Source organism: Biomphalaria glabrata, chromosome 4 (assembly GCF_947242115.1).
Source record: "Biomphalaria glabrata chromosome 4, xgBioGlab47.1, whole genome shotgun sequence".
Taxonomy (NCBI): Eukaryota; Metazoa; Mollusca; class Gastropoda; family Planorbidae; genus Biomphalaria; species Biomphalaria glabrata.
The window spans coordinates 2,117,061-2,134,994 of NC_074714.1; the positions used below are offsets into that span (position 1 = coordinate 2,117,061).

Here is a 17,934-nt window from a genome sequence, read left to right on the forward strand (position 1 = left end):
TCTATTTTATACAAAGAAAGTGTAGATCAACAAATACAATAAGCAATACAAACCTATATAAAATTCCTACTTGGATGAGAAATTGATGTTGACGTGATGACAAGGGGGGAGAACTGTTTTATTTTTCAACAGACAAAACAAAATTTAAAGGCGATTGGCCGTTAATATCAGGCGGTTAAAAAGTAAATAGAACAAGAAAGGCATAAAAAAATTGCTTATATTAAGTGTATAGAAAGCACAATAACAATATATATATATATATACAATAACGTGCATTTATGTGCCCTGCGGGATCAAATCTTTCTTTGTTTGTTTTGTAGCTGATGAAGGCCTCGTGGCCAAAACGTCCTTTGTTTTACTTGGTAGGGCACATGTATGCATGTTTGTTGTGTTTTCTATAGGCCTACAGTCGTTCACCCCTGCAGCAGTATATCTTTGTATATTAAGTGTAATTGTATCAATGAATTTGGACCAGTCATGTAACAACAGCAATTAATCTGTGTGATTAATATTTTTACCTATTGTTTTTGTTAAGCGCAATTTCATGCTTTTAGCTTTCTCACTATGCTATGATCCTATCACTTGCCTGGACCAGTTGGGGAAATTGGTGGGGGGGGGGGGGGGAGGGGAGAAAGAAAGGGAGATCAGAGTGGATTTTACCGTAGTTGGTGTTTAAAAGCTTTTAAAAAAAAGGAACGACCTGAATTCGAACTAGTGGCTCACGCTTCTTCAGTTTGACGTGCTAACCACTTCGCGAGTGAGGTACCTATGACTAGAGAAGAATGTGTATTTATACAGGCTATTGTTTGTTTCAATTTAGAGCGGCGACCTGTAAATGGATTAATTCAGCTTATGCCACCAATTCAGTTAATTACAATACACAGGTTGCTGAGGAAAAAAAGAACAACGCTGGCAGAAGAAAAACGCCAGAAAAGAAAAGCAAGACAAACGACACTAGCTCCAGATGGAATAACCTGCCCAGTGTGCAGCCGAACATTCCGGGCTCACATAGGTCTCACCAGCCACATGAGGAGGCATAAAACCCCAGTGCAAAGCCCCCAGCCCCCTGGATGACAAAGTGGTCATCATCGAACCACGATGGACGAACTATATAAGTACAATTTATTTATGTGTCAATGTATTTCCCTTGTTCAAGATTACAAACAAAATATATTAATTACTGATAGTTAATTAACTATTATATCTATCTATCTATCTATCTATCTATCTATCTATCTATCTATCTATCTATCTATCTATCTATCTATCTATCTATCTATCTATCTATCTATCTATCTATCTGTCTGTCTGTCTGTCTGTCTGTCTGTCTGTCTGTCTGTCTGTCTGTCTGTCTATCTATCTATCTATCTATCTATCTATCTATCTATCTATCTATCTATCTATCTATCTATCTATCTATCTATCTATCTATATGTTTCATATAGGCCCTATTTTTAAATTGATGCTTGTGTTGTCAGGTAAAAGAAATAATTGTACAAAATTTTAGTTTGATCCGAGATTGCGTATGGAAGAAATAACGTGTACAAACTTTTTTACCAGACAGACAGTGATCTGATATAAGCTTTGTGAAAATCCCTCATATTTTCCATCGTCAGCTTAAATATGTAAATAAAATAGAATTTATAAAGTTTTGTTAAAGAAATAATTTTAACACTACATTCTAATTATCTCCAGGGCGAGAGTTCCAAGCTTCCACGTGAATGAAGGTTCAATCTCAATAGTCGCAAAGCGTTGCCAGAACGAAATCTGTAGGAGATTGGTGCCATAATGCCCTTGGCATTTAGGGCTTATATCTTAGCAAATCTATTGTATGATGACTCATCCTTTATACACAAAAGCAAATGGTTCCAGGATTGACAGATAGTGCTTCCGGTAGTGCTGTTACTTGCAAAGATAATGGATGGTGTCTGGTCTTGTGGTATGCACTCTGGACTGTCATCTAGCGGTTCCAGGTTCTAGCCCCGCACGTCGACATCCCCTGCCGTACTACGTGAGGCTTGTGCTAGGATGTGATCTTCTTCGTATCTTATATGATACAGACGTTACTTCAAAAAAGAAGATGATTACGTCATACGCGTCATTCATTTAGTAATAGGCCTACATATTAACCAATGACTTAAATTCTGCCAAGTCACTGGTTTTCCTGGCTGGCTCAGGCAACCCATTCCATGCTCTAATAGCGCTAGGGAAGAAAGAGCACTTGTACAAATTTGTCCTAGAATATGGAACGAGGAATGTGCCTTTATCTTTGTGTCTTTGAGTATTTTATTAATTTTTGTTTTTGTATTTGAAGATTATGATTCAGTGTTTTATGTATAATTGATACTTTACTTTCAAGTCTTCTACTATCCTGAAGGCTTTCTAAAAATAGTGATTTTACCAAAGGTGTTACTCAAGTCAAATGTGAATATTCGTTTGTTATGAATCTCACCGCTCTATTTTGTGTCTGTTCCAGTTTCTTAATGTCTTCTTGAGTTGAGGGGTCCCAAACAGAGGATGCATATTCTATTAATGGCCTAACCAAGGTTAAATAACATTTTAGTTTTATGTTCTTATTTGATTTATAGAAATTTCTTTTAATTAACCCTAATGCTTTGTTTGATTTTTTTAATAGTTTCATCAATATGGCGATTCCATGACAGTTTTTCGCGTTTTTAGTCTGTGTTACTGGTTTATCATGAATAAGATTGTTTGTTTTACATGTTTCGGATGTTCATTCAGAGTTGAAGATAATTACTTCCTAGTCCAAACCTCCCGCAGGACGACGGGGGATGGGAGCGGGCAGGGTTTGAACCCTGGACCATCGTTAAATCTGATCGACAGTCCAGCGCGCAAACCGCACGACCAGGCATCCAGATAAGTGAAATTATCTCCAAATCTGAAGGAACACCCGAAACATATGAAATAAAAGCAGTTAATGGAGTTACTCTAAAATCTTTACATAATTTGCTGCATCATTCCTCTCGATTGGTCAAATCATCTTAAGAGAATAAAATTGATTCAAGCCAAAAACTTTATAAGAATATTAAGATGCATCTCCTAAAGTCAGAGGATCTTCCCAAATGTTGACACTGTTCTTAATATACTAGTTACACCATTTGGTTTCCTGACATGTTCCAGAATATTTAAAAGTTGTCCTCCTTTGTACGGCATTGTCCGCCTTTTTTTTTTTTTTTTTGTCCTCCCATATGCATGCAGGTGTCTGGAAAACCTATCAAAAAAATCCGGAAAAAATTGCATTTACGAAGCAATACAATAAATAAATAGAATGAGAATTAATATATACCGCTATCAGCTTCATAATAGAGGAATTGATTTGAAAAAAAAAAACCACTCACACTTTTTATGTTTCTCTAAAAAAAATCAATACAGACAATACTGTTGCGTGTGTGTGCGTAACAAATCGCCGACTGCCGTATATATTTTGCTACTGACAGCTGTTTCTGATTCGTCTACGTCACATTTAGTAATACAAACATCATCACGTGACGTCCATTGATGCGACACACGACACGCGCGCGACATTTTTCGACACAGGCAACTACTGATCCCCAGCACCGGAACACATCCCGCGCTCACAAAGGTATGCTGTTTTCTCGGTATTGCTAGGTAACAGGGGGAGGGAACACATAGTTTTTTAATCGATTATGCCCGTGTGACTCATTTTTTTTCTTCTTTTCACGAACCCACCCAGCTTCCGTTTTGAGGTAGTGATACAAACTATTGAGTTCTGATGTGTAGTTTAAGTTTGTATTCGTTTGGGATAGTTGAATAACTGTGGATTAAATAAGAGATCACCACACAAGGTAATATTTACATATCATTTATCTTATCTTATATAATACAGACTTTACTCCTTTTCTTTGATTTACACATTTAGATGTAGATCTAGAATAAGTTCAAAAGTTGATATAGGCCTATAAATAATATATGATATCTAGATCTAGACGTCTAGATCTAGATTTAGATCTATAAATCTATACCTAGTAAACATTTAGATTTAGTCTAAATTTAGTCATAGGGCTTATTATTATAGGAGATCTAGATCTAGATATAGGGCTATACTTATAAATCTAGTAGGTGAGTAGATAGTAATTAGTAGGCCTATAGACTATAGATCGATATCCACTATCATCCAGGAGATCTAGATCTAGTCTAGATAGTAGATCTAGAGTTATATGCTACAGCCTCCGCAATAGTCTAAGGCACGGGTGGGGAACTTTTTTCCATGGGGTAGGGGCGCATACACATTTTTCTTATCTTAGTGTGTATGTGTTTGTGTGAACTTCAAAAATTACAACCTTGGAAAATATTCAACTGTACATGACTGATACACTTAATATAAGCTTATTATTATTATTTTTTTTTTTGTATTGTGCTTGTTCCATATTTCTTTTCCAAGAGACATTTACCATTAGAACATCAAACGGGTTGCATGTATCAGCCAGACAAAAACAATAACTACATAGAGGTAGTCTCTGATTAACAAATACGACTAGGTTAATAAAAAGGATATAGGACATAGTCACTAGTCAGGAAAATAATGTTTTAAAGGGATATGTCTTTAATTTAGAAGACAAAATGAAACGTTACTATAGCACATTAAATTGCTAAAGGATTTAATTTGATTAAGCTGTCCTCTATCTATTTGAATCATTCGCAAACGAAAATTGGCAAGTGTAATCATATCAGTGGACAGCAGTGGTCAGACATTACGTCGTTCAGATGAGACTGAAAGCAGACGACATCTTCAGCTCGTTTTGTCTCTAGTCTCGTGTAGTAACATTAACTTGCCGTGAAGCTTGTCCGGTGTTTACACATTCCGCCTGAACGACCATTAGGTCCAATGTTGTTTTTTTTTTAGGGGGCGGGGTGGGTATTGAAAAGGGTCGGAGGAGGGGGGGGGGAGAGATAAGTGATTATAGAACTCACAGGCCAGAAGTGAGTGTGTTTGGTAGGACATTTATGTCATTATATTTTTATAAGTTAGAAAAAAAAATGGAAGGGGATCCATGGCGAAATAAACAGTTAAATAGTCTGGGAACAGAATCAACGGGCGTAGCCGGTGGGTAATACTAGTTAATCTATAATTGCGACACAATAAGATAATATTTTCGTTGAGAAAAACATTGGCTTTCTTGCCCTTGCCCAGACCTGCCTTTATTTAATTCGTCACATTTAATCCCTTAAGCCCTAAACTTTCTCACATTCTGGATATTATCGTACAGTGTTACACTTATAAATCTAGTTGTAACATTGCTACATTATTCAATACATATTATATTTTGTACGGACGAAACGTACGCATGACGAGGAATCTATAAGCGATTAATTTGGCCAGTTCTAATTTCTTGGAAAGGTAGATTATACTAGTAGATAGTTTGATAAAAGCGTTGGATTAGTGGAACTTGCGATTTTGCGATTAACTGTACAACAGGATCGTCCAAAGAAAAGCTGGATAACATAAAAAAAAAAAAGAATGGACCGGCCTCTCTGTTGATATCCTGCTTAGAACGGCTGATGAAATGGGCCGGGCGGGGGGGGGACTTTGTTACGCGATCTGTCACAGCACTCCTATGACAAAAGTCAAGGGAAATATGATGATGAGGATGATGTGTCCATATTGATAGTAGAAGTTTGTATTTTCCATCTTTTTTTTCCCCCCAGAGTCTTAGGTATACTTAGACCAAATGATAAATGCCAACTATTGTTATTAATCAACAACAAAAAAACAATACAACATAAGTGCATAGGCCTAATTGTGTTGTTCGTTGGAGTTACCAAAACCCGCACGCACGTAGGAAAGCAGAAAGGTGGATTTAAAAAAAATAAAGACGAAGTAATTTGTAAAACCAAGGTATGCAACAGTGGCGTATCTCGGAATTCGCCATCTTTCGGGGGGCCAGGGGGGCTTGGCCTCTTTAGGGTCCCCTGCATTTTGACATGAGATAATAACATATTTAATAGGTCTATTTAATGTAAAACAAAATTTCGAACACTCAAGTGGGGGCCCTGGGGATTTTCGAATCTCCCCCCCCTCCATCATAGTTATGCCACTGGCATACAAAGTATGTAATGAAACAGTTCAGTAAGCACTAGTCTGTAAAATTACTTGGTTTTGTTAAGTATAGTAGTTCTTAGGAGAAACAACTTTTCACACTCATTCATGATCTGTAGCGCAAACAGACGTGTGCGTAATATTTAATAGGTCTATTTAATGTAAAAAAAAAATAATTTCAAACACTCTAGGGGCTTTTCGAACCCCCCCCCCCCCCCCCGCGGCCATCATAGCTATGCCACTGGTATACAATGTATTTAATGAAACACTTCAGTAAGCACTTGTCTGTACAATTACTTGGCTTTGTTAAGTATAGTAGTTCTTAGGAGAAACAACTTTTCACACTCATTCATGATCTGTAGCGCAAACAGACGTGTGGTAGTCCAGGCATATTTACTTCACATTATTTCAGATTTCATGATGAGAAATACACCCTCAATAAACAACGAAGACTAGGTTACTTTTGTCCATTTGTGCGTTGACCTGCGAAAAACACAATTTCAACGTTACCGGAAAATGCAAAGCGAAACTTCCAGAGGTCATACGACACTCCCGTCTGCTCTGAACATCCTTGACCTTACGGACACGTGTTCACGAGGATAGTTGTCAAAACTCTTCATCTGCCATTACGAGTGAGTTTGTGCGCTTGAACCAGAAGAAATGAAAGAAGATTAAATTCGAGGGATGGATAAATGTCTACAACAAAATGAAATCCGGATATCCGACCAGTGCTTGACATTTGGAGGACATATCCTCCTTTTGCCGGTAAACCTACACTCATCTAGACCTTTGCCTCTATACACAGTTTCGGAAAGTTCCAACAAAGGTTCCGTTTGTTATGCTGGTACATTAGTTGATCAGTTTCCTCTCTCGCCGCTTGAGTTCAGTATTTGCTGGAAATCTCGAGAAGTTTTTAGAATCTAAAAGTAACACTACAAACGTGGGATGTATATCTAGTTCTTATCTTATCTTATATTATATAATACAGACGTTACTTCAAAAAAAAGAAGATGATTACGTCATACGCGTCATGCATTTAGTCATGCATATTAACCAATGACTTAAATTCTGCCAATTCACTGGTTTTCCTGGCTAGCTCAGGCAACCCATTCCATACTCTAATAGCACTAGGGAAGAAGGAGTATTTGTACACATTTGTCCTAGCATATGGAACAAGGGATGCGCCTTTATCTTTGTGTCTTTTAGAGTATTTTATTAATTTTTGTTTTTGTATTTGAAGATTCAAAGGTTCAGTGTTTTATGTATGATTGCTACTTTACTTTTGAGTCTTCTGTCCTGAAGGCTTTCTAAATTTAGTGATTTAACTAAAGGTGTTACTCTAGTCAAATGTGAATATTCGTTTGTTATGAATCTCACTGCTCTATTTTGTGTCTGTTCCAGTTTCTTAATGTTTTCTTGAGTTGAGGGGTCCCAAACGGACGATGCATATTCTATTATTCTATTATTAATAACATTTTAGTTTTATGTTTTGATTTATAGAAATTAATTTGAATAAACCCTAATGCTTTGTTGGATTTTTTTAAATAGTTTCATCAATATGTGGATTCCATGACAGTTTTTCATTTATTATAACACCTAATTATTTTGCGTTTTTAGTCTGTGTTACTGGTTTACCATGAATAAGATAAGTGGAATTAATTTGTTTTAGTTTTTTTTTTTGTTACTCTTAACAACTGACATTTTTCTGGGTGGAAAGACATGCTGCAATTTGATTCCCATTGATATTGATAAACAAACATTGATGGGCGTGCCAAAACAAATTAAAGGAAAAATTGTGGTCGTCCACAATTGTTTTATGAAGAAATTTAGAATCAGATTTAATGACATCAAAATTAAACTAATGCGCTGTATGAAGCTACGAGTGTTTTGATACTGGTTCTTCTTAATTTGGTTCAGCTTCGGGCGTAGTTATTAAAAGTTAGGGTCTAGTTTCACTGCTTCGTAATCCACATTTTAAGGTACTGAAAATATCTGAATCTTTTTCAATAGCACTGAAGTTTTGGAATCTCTTTTCCAATTTACTAGTAACTTGCCTCAAGCTAGCTTCTTAGTGGGTAGTTTTAATTTAAAATCGCATTGAAACCAGATATTTTGCTACTAAATTTTTACTCTATTTATCATAAGAATATTCTTGATGTAGGTACTTTTACATTTCTTTAGACTTTCCACAAAGGCATCAAAAAATATTTGGTCCTTTTCTTGACAGAGGAATGCAGAAAGATGGTCGACAGATCATGTATGATGCCCCAAAGGTCCAACAGACTGTGGGATAGGTCAGGGGGAAAGTACTCTTACATCACACGTCTTGATGACCCCGGGTTTGAACTCTAGCCGCCCCCACCCTTTCTTAGGGAGAGGTTTGGGCCAGGATGTAATAATGTTCAATTTTGAAAAAAAAGCCAAAAACATACGAAATAAACAAATACAAAACATGTCATCAAAGTTATCTTCTCTTTGACATTTTAACGAAGGCAGGCAACAAATAGCCCCTGGGAGCATAGTTTTCAGAATTCATTTCTACATTTCTTGATAGAGCCCGACCACTAGCTAGACTCTTCTTGTCTAATAGATTATACCCGACCACTACACTCTACGTGTCACAAATGATAGTGTAAGCGTGGTCGAGTGGCTAAGTGCCCTTGAACTTGGCTTGTCTTGGCTACCTAGAAGGGGGTTCGAGGTTCGACACCCGACTCGGGCAGAATTATGTTTACTGAGCGCCCACTGGTCCACAAATGAGATTGGACCAAAGCGCTCTGAGCATGCTATAAGCATGAAAGTAGCGGTATATAAAAGCTATAATAATAATAATAATAATATCTGAACGTAAAGTTCCCCTTCCAGACCTTGCGATCTGTAAAACAGATGATGTGAAGGCTAGTGATGGGCAAAAGTTAACTAAAAAGTCAGAAACTTTTAAAAATAATTAAGGCCAAAGTTTTATTAAAAAAACAACAAGTTAAAATCGTAGGTTAATATACTTTTTTTAGTTACAAACTGAAAAGTTGAGTTAAAATTTTTAAAAACTTTCAAAAATTTTCAACCTGTCATCATCATCATCATCATCATCTTTCCTTTGCGTTCCTCATGGAACATAGGGCCTCAGTATAAACACGCTCTCTCCACGGTCTCTTGCTAGTTTTTGAATGGCTTCTTAGCTCTTCCCGGTCCTCTCGGCTTCATCTAGTACACTGCTTCGCCACGTTCTTTTTGGCCTTTTGGTCTTTTGCCCTGGGGGTTCCACTCCAAGGCCTGTCTAGCTCTGTTCTTTGGTATCTTTTCTAAGGATGTGACCAAACCATCACGACGTTCTCTCTAAGATATGCACCTCTATATTTTTCTGTCCACATCTCCCACAGTTTTGTGTTTTCTATTTTTGTCGGACAATGGTTATGCTTGCCCTGGATGTGGCAAAATATATAGGTCACAGCTGGGACTGCGCAGCCACGGGAAATACTGCATTCCTCACTAATCTTCGGTCTCGAAGACTAGCCTTATTATTATTATTATTATTTTGTCGTACCAGTATATTTTTAGGACATTTCTCAGAAATCTGTTGTTGATGTCTGTGGTAGCGGTTAAAAAGCACATCTCTGTTTTCTGGTCATGTGATATCAACAGCTTTGATTATCAAAAAATAATTTTAAAAAATGATGCAATTAACAACTATTTGTGAGTCTGCATTTGAAGAGGGTAAAGTAAGATGCTGGTTATGTAGCCACCATCTGCACTTGAAAGTAGCAGTATTATAAAAGGTTGTTAAACATTTTGCCAAAAGCTTCTATGCAATATTATGAATGGGGTTGTTCCGAATTGTTTCATTCACGTGGTGGTGTTTAATTTCTGTTATCTTATCTTATCTTATCTTATATAATACAGACGTTACTTCAAAAAAGAAGATGATTACGTCCTACGCGTCATGCATTTAGTCATGCATATTAACCAATGACTCAAACTCTGCCAAGTCACTGGTTTTCCTGGCTAGCTCAGGCAACCCATTCCATGTTAGGTTATAGGGGTCTCGAGGTTCGACACCCGACTCGGGCAGAGTTGCGTTTACTGAGCGCCTAAAGCAGCACGGAAAACCAACTCCTAGATAACACCCCCCCCCCCCCCCAATTGATCCACAAATGAGATTGGACCAAAGCGCTCTGAGCATGCTATAAGCATGAAAGTAGCGCTATATAAAAGCTATAATAATAATATTTATTGGTTTTAATCGATTCATTTGCGGCAAACGATAATTTATTACCTGCAGGAACATCAAGTACAAATAACCACCTGGTCAGATAGACATACACATGTAGGCTTAGTGTACTGTGGTGTGTGTTTAGTCCATGATGACAAGACCACCCCTGCCCATTGTTGTCCTTGCGTGTTTAATGGTTAAGCAACATTGTTGTATGTTATGTTGTCTTCTTCTTCTTCTTGAAACTGTCAGGTAGAGTTGAGCCCTCGGCTCTTGGAACTCTAGGCCAGCAAAAGTGAACAAGAGCTCCCTCTCACCGGCCTGAATGAGAACAGTGTACACTGTTTCTGTCTGACGGGTGGGTCAGACTCGCGGCAAGAGACCGCGTACACTAAGACCCCCGCCACTTTCCTTTTCTATACCAGGCTAACTGTGCGGGACACGCCATTTATGTAACGGCCCCCTTGAGGAACAGCGCCTGGATTGTGACAAGGTTGTGGGAGCTTTTTTTTTTACAACTCCGCACAGTGCAATGAGGATGCTCTCGCACCCCCTTAGGCACCCCCACGGGAGTCTGGTTTTACTACCCTTTAGCCTCTTACGATCGTTTCCACCCGGGCGCCACTATGAGGCACGTTAGCATGCCCGGGATGTTATCTTATAAAATACAGACTTTAATTTTAAAAAAAAAGAAAAAGAAGATGATTACGTCCTACGCGCCATGCATCTAGTCATGCATGTTAACCAATGGCTTAAATTTTACCAAGTCACTGGCTTTCAAGGCTGGCTTAGGCAACACATTCCATGCTCTAATAGCACTAGGGAAGGAAGAGCACGCTGAGTTGTCAGACAAAAAAAATAACGCATTGGTATGGTTAGTCAAGCATGTACTTTACACTAAAATAGTTACACAGGTCAAACGTTTCATAAAACTCCAGCTATTTCGTATCTATTTCTTTGGTGATACGTGAAGTTCTAAAATTATTTTTTTTTATGAGATTTTAAACTTTTTCGGTATAAGTAAGATTTTTAATTTACAGAAAATAAAAGTACCATTCTTTATTAAAGATTTTAATTCAAGGCAAAAAATACAAAACACAACACACATATCTATTTTAGACATTTTTGTTTTCAAATGTTATCGTGCAACAGTACGTTTCAGTACGAAACATCTTCCTTACATTATTGCTGATTTTATTATGGAGAAATATTTCAATAATGTTATAAGAATTAGATCGAGCCGTAGGCATTAGGCATGAAGTCGGATGATTAGCCAGATCTAGATCACCCCCCCCCCCCCAAAAAAAAAAAGTTATGAAAAGTTGTTGTAGTTTATTTTTTTTTTTAGTTTAGTTTAACTAACTTTTGAAATTGGTGATACACTTTTAGTTTAACTATTTTATTTTAGTTGAAACTTATTTTATCTTTGAAAATTTAGTTTGTTTGTTTTACATGTTTCGGATGTTCCTTCAGAGTTGAAGATAGTTTACTTCCTAGTCCAAAACCTACCGCAGGGACGACGGGGGATGGGAGCGGGCAGGATTTGAACCCTCGACCATCGATAAATCCGAACGACAGTCCAGCGCGCAAACCGCACGGCCAGGCACTAGTAAAGGTCATCTATTTCTGTGGCCCTCGGTTTAACGAGGGTGTCATGTGGACAGCACAACCGCCAAGCGCCTTTACTCTTCCACAACTAATGTCAGGTACTCATTAGAACTGGGTAGACTCTAAGGCGACCCAAAGTAAAAATAAAACACCAGCATTCGAGCTCTGGACCAGGGCCGGCCTTAGATAATTGGAGGCCCTAGGCGAAGTGAAATTGGTGCCCCCGAAATGAAATAGAAAATACAAATAAACAGCGAAGAAATACAATAACGCAGTAACATTGGGCACTAGTCTCGTTATTTTTTCTCTAAAAAAAATTGTTTTAGTCCTGTGTGAAGCCCTCATCAATCGGAAGCTTTCTAGTTCGGCTATGCCTAACGCCTGCCGTGCCCGGAGCACTCGGTTCGGACGCAGGGTGCTTTACCGTTCAGCCGCTGCGCCTCCTCTGATTGAGTGTGTTGGTATTAGTGCAGTGGTGGACACGTTAAATTACTAACATTTATCATGGGGGAACAAACACGGCTGCAGGCACGACATGGCCTAAATTATGCCGATGTGCCTCAAATCAAAAATCAAATCACAAACACGGCTATACTATATCTAGGTATAGAGTATCTAGGTATAGCGTATCTCGGTATATCGTATCTCGGTATATCGTATCTAGGTATATCGTATCTAGGTATAGAGTATCTAGGTATAGCGTATCTAGGTATAGAGTATATAGGTATAGCGTATCTAGGTATAGAGTATCTAGGTATAGAGTATCTAGGTACATAGTATCTAGGTATAGCGTGTCTAGGTATAGAGTATCTCGGTATAGCATATTTAGGTATAGCGTATCTAGGTAAAGAGTATCTAGGTATAGAGTATCTAGGTATAGCGTATCTAGGTATAGATTATATAGGTATAGAGTATCTAGGTATAGAGTATCTAGGTATAGAGTATCTAGTTATAGAATATCTAGGTATAGAGTATCTACGTATAGAATATCTAGTTATAGAATATCTAGGTATAGAGTATCTAAGTATAGAATATCTAGGTATAGAATATCTAGGTATAGAGTATCTAGGTATAGAGTATCTAAGTATAGAATATCTAGTTATAGAATATCTAGGTAAAGCATATCTAGGTATAGAGTATCTAAGTATAGAATATCTAGTTATAGAATATCTAGGTAAAGAATATCTAGGTATAGAATATCTAGGTAAAGCATATCTAGGTAATCAAACATGCCCCTGTGAAATCATGAAATTGTCGATAGGCCCATGGGGCGCGATTGCCAGCGTACATAATACAGCAATATCGTTAAGAGAAGTATGTTAAGTTCCCCCTTACAGACCTTGTGGTCTATAGGGCAGATGATGTAAAGGTCATCTGATTCATTGGCCTACGGTTAACGAGGGTGTCATGTGGCCAGCACAACGACCAACCGCATTTACTTTTCCCCAACTAATGTCGGGTACCCATTGGAGCTGGATGGACTCAGGCGCCCGAGGATCCCGAAATTAAAAACCCCAGTCTTCAGCAGGATTCGAACCCGGGATCCCCCTCTCCGTACAGAGGCCAAGTGCTTTACCACTAAGCTACAACGCCTCCGATTCATTTAGTACTCCTATCGGACCACACAATCTCTTCCTCTATATCTCTTTAATAAAATAAATATTGGTGAAATTTGTCACGCTTTTGGAGATTTGCATTACATTGGTGTAAATCTATAAATATCAAGAGCTTTGTTGTATCCGGCGTACAGAATTAAGAAATATTGTTAAGCGAAATAAACCATATATCAATAATTTTAGTGCACTTCTAATAGCGGAGTATAATCTCATTTCAATATGGCGTCATTTATTCTGTATTTCTGATTACTGTGATTAACTTTTGGTGCGAAAATCCCCAATATCCTTGAAATAAAACTTTCAGTTAATTTATTTGAAACATCGGCGTTCTCAGAATCCAACTACTTGTTTTTTTCCGACATGACCATACAAACTTAACCGTTTGTGTTTGTTAAACATCTTTTTTTTTTTTTTTTTTTTTAAAAGAAAGTCTGTAATGTACAAGTACAATAAAATAAGGCATAGAGACATTTTGAACGAACGCGACTGACTGCCCGTTTGCTTTCTATATAAAAAAAAAAATGTTAGTCCCAAGATTGAGAAGTGTCGAGATGAACAGTAAGGCCTACCCCTGGACATATTTTTATTTTTCTTACAGCGCCAAGACTTGTATCAAGTAAATTGTCAAGTAAATCTAGAGATCTAGTAGCCGTTAGATCGTTTAAGAGCTGAGCCGAAGGCTAACAGTAAAAGAAAACCAGCGTGAACCACCGTTTTGTCTGGAAGAGACCCAAGTTAATGCCTATGTAAAGCATTGCTATTTCCGATGCATCTGGCACCCCTGGCGCATGGGCTAGACATGGCCGAAGGCCGAGTGCACCGGGGACCTCCGCCATTTTCCTATGTTGTACCAAGCTAACCGTGGAGGACTCGCCACTAGTGTAAACGGTCCCTCGAGGAACGGCGCATGGATTATCGACAGGACCGTGAGGGCTCTTTTTCAACTCAGCTCCGTGCAATGGGTAAACTCTCGCCTACCCGTGGTCACCCCCCACGGGGACTTTTGTTTTGCTACCCATTTAGCCTAACCACTTCCTCTAATGGTCGTTTCCACACGAGCGCCACGTTTAGGCAGAATAGCCTGCTCGCGGATCTAGTAGCCTAACATTCCTGTGGGAAATGGTTAACAATAAAACCTATTACAACTATTTAAAACACTTCATCATTCCCCTAGTTCTAAAAAAAAAAAAGAAAAGGTTTACAATTAAATGCATTTGTCTGTAATGTTAGATCACTTGTGTGTGTCTGCCGATATTGTGTTTAGTGTCGTCTGCTAGCTAAGTGTTACAAGGTCACGGCGAAGGCGATACGACATTCGTATGGGCATGCTAGCCCACATATATATTTTTTCTTTTTTTTTTTTTTTTTTTATAGCACACTAGGCGGACATTAAAAGTAACACTATTTACCTGTGTTGACAGGTAGTGCAGCGGTACACTCCTTGAAATGTGTTAAATTAACAACAAGGCATATCTGTCGATCCGTTGTTTCAAACTGAAAAGCTAATTTATATGGACGATAGGGCCTATACCTGTTTCGTTGTTCACTTGGAATAAGATTAGAATTATATTTTAAAAGATTCTGATCTAGATTCACATCTAGTAACATAAGATGCAGATTTTCTAGATTTGTTCTTCAAAATTGAACGGATTCAGGAAAATAAAACATTAATCGCATTTTTCTTGTAGTCTGACCAAGAGGTAGGCCTCTAGATAGATCATTATGTGTTACCTACAAAGTTAACAAAGTCTTAGTCATAGGGTAAGAATTAGTATTTAAGTATTCTAATTAGATCTCAACTAGGTCTAAGTTTTCTAGTATTAGGGTAAGAGTGTTGTTTTTTTTACTATATGTATATATATTAGGCATTGTATGACTAAGTTCTTTTGGAAATTATTAATTATTCTTCACGAGGAAATTTGTCTTACAATTTTCTAGATGTATTATAATCTAGATCTAGTGTGTAGGTCTAGATCTAGAGTAATCTAGACCCATATTGGCTATATGATTAATAGGCGAGAGAACTAGTTTATAGATGTAGTGTTAATAGACTTGTACAGTGGCGTGAATTTGGTGTTGGCTATTTACTAGTCTAGTCCTAATGTAAATAGACTAGCAACCAGTGGCGTAGCAGGGGATTTTCCATCATTTTGGGGGCGTCGGGGGGGGGGGGCTTGACCTCTTTGGGGGCCCCTGCATTTTGCATAATGTTTAATATTTAATGTAAAAAAAAAAAAACCCACTCATTTAGGGGCCCCCCTCAAGTGGATGGCCGCCTGGTCGTGCGGTTTTCGCGCTGGACTGTCGTTCGGATTTATCGACGGTCGAGTGTTCAAACCCTGCCCGCTCCCATCCCCCCGTCGTCCTGCGGGAGGTTTGGACTAGGAAGTAAGCTATCTTCAACTCTGAAGGAACATCCGAAACATGTAAAACATTTTACAAACAAACAAGTGTTGCCCCGGGGGATTTTCGAATTCTCCCCCTTCTCCCCCCCCCACCCTAGCTACGCCACTGTGTGGTAGCCTACTTGGTTTATTGAAAGTTAGGATAACTGTTTGAATAATTAGAACTATTTTTTCTCTCTCACTGTGACAGCCTAATAGTACATTGGAGTAACACAATAGTTATTGGATTGTACGTAGTTCTATCATTTCAAATTTCACAACAGGAATGTAGTAAGTAAAGTTTCCCCTTTCAGACCTTGCGATCTAGGGGCCAGATGTTGGAAAGGTCATCTGTTTCTGTGGCCCACGGTCAACGAGGGTGTCATGTGGCCAGCACAACGACCAACCGCCTTTACTTTTCCCCAACCAATTTTAGGTAGGCTACCCGTTAGAGCTGGGTGGACTCAGAGGCGCCCAAAGATCCCGAAATTAAAAAGGAATCTAAATCCAAAAGATGAAATGAATCTCAGTACACACAAAAAAATCACATATGTGAACAATGATCAATAATGATCCTTGATATCTCCTTTACAGAAACCACATAAATTCTTGACTTTGACTATTGTTTGGGCTATTTCAACGTCGACCAACTGGTCAAGGTCTTAACTTGAAGCTTCCTTGACATCCATGAAAAAAAATCTTTTATGATTCACTTCTAACCAGTTTACTGGACTAAATGTGCACCTATTTAATTATCGTTTATTGTCTGGTCACACTAAAGGAAATCTCATCATCTCATCTCTGCCTGTGGTCATTCCGGGCATAGACCACCAACCAGCTTCCTCCAGGCATCTCGGTTCTGGGCTAGTCTCTCCAACTGTTCCCATGTCTTGCTCATCTGCTTGGCATCTGCTTCCCAATCGCGGCGCCATGTATTCCTGGGCCGTCCCCTCTTCCTCTTTCCTTGGGGGGTTTCAGGTTAGGGCTTGCCTTGTTATGTTGGATGGGTTCGAAATTCAGTGCCCGGTCATTCACAATGTTAGATGGAGCTAAAAGTTGAAGCTGTGAGCGCGATTCTACTTAGGCCGAAGTCAGTGGTTCTCAATTATTTTTTTTTTGGTCTCGTAGATCCTTTGTCGTGGTTTTCAGTATTCGTTAGACCCCTGGGGGTCTGTTTAGATAACATTGGCAATTACTAGCCTACACTGTCTCTGTGAATAAGGATAGTCTCAAATCTGCTGAGATCGTTTTAAGTTCTTTATTTCTGGGAGGTGCGGGTTTCTATTTATAAAGTTTATATCAACTCTGTCTCTCTGGTAGAAAGTTTGTACACGATATTTCTCCGACACCCAATCTCGGATCAAGCTGAAATTTTAGCACAATTATTTCTTTTACCTGATAACACGAGAATCAATTTGAAATATTAACCAATTAGTTAATTAACTAAGACTAAGACTGCTTTACTGATCCTTATGGAAATTTGTTGTGATTACAAGGACTCTTTTCTCAACACTACAGAAACATTCACATAAACAGAACAGACACAACATAAAGAGTTCATTCAGCGACTACACACAGACATCTTGTTCCTTTTCATGTTTCTTGATCAACGAGTGGCGTTGATATAGTCTGACCGAGTGAGGAACGAACCAGTTTTTGTATCGCTCTGTTCTAGTCTTGATTGACTTCGAGACCACTTGACTATTGGTAGCTCATTATTTTGTTTTGGTATCTCGAATATTGTATTTGACTGAGTGGGTGGTATAAGCAGAATTAGTCTCTTTTATAGGTGGCCGCTTTGAAGTAAGTTTGTAACATACAATAAATAGGCTAACTATAGGCCCTACTATCTTCTATTTTCATAGCCACCTCACTGGCAGAGTGGTCGGCCTGAGGAGGCTAGAGACATCATTTCGAATACAGGTCCTTCCCGCCACCCCCTTTTTAATTAAATGCTTTTAAAAAGCGAATACGGTAAAAAAATGTACCCATATATCCCCCCTCTCCCTTTTTTTTTTCACCAACTGGTCCAGATAA

General features: G+C 38.4%; 1 protein-coding gene across 2 annotated transcripts in view; it reads left to right on the top strand.

Moving 5' to 3' along the window:
* The first annotated feature begins 3,648 nt into the window (after positions 1 to 3,648).
* LOC106056127 (uncharacterized) overlaps positions 3,649 to 17,934 on the top strand; it is a 38,580-nt gene continuing 24,294 nt past the window's right edge. The window contains exon 1 of one of the 2 annotated variants that reach the window (XM_056026471.1): positions 3,649 to 3,827. The gene's annotated coding sequence lies outside the window, so the exon portion shown is untranslated. Of the gene's footprint in view, positions 3,828 to 14,890; positions 15,214 to 17,934 lie in introns of those variants that run through there. The other variant, XM_056026470.1, reaches the window with a different exon arrangement.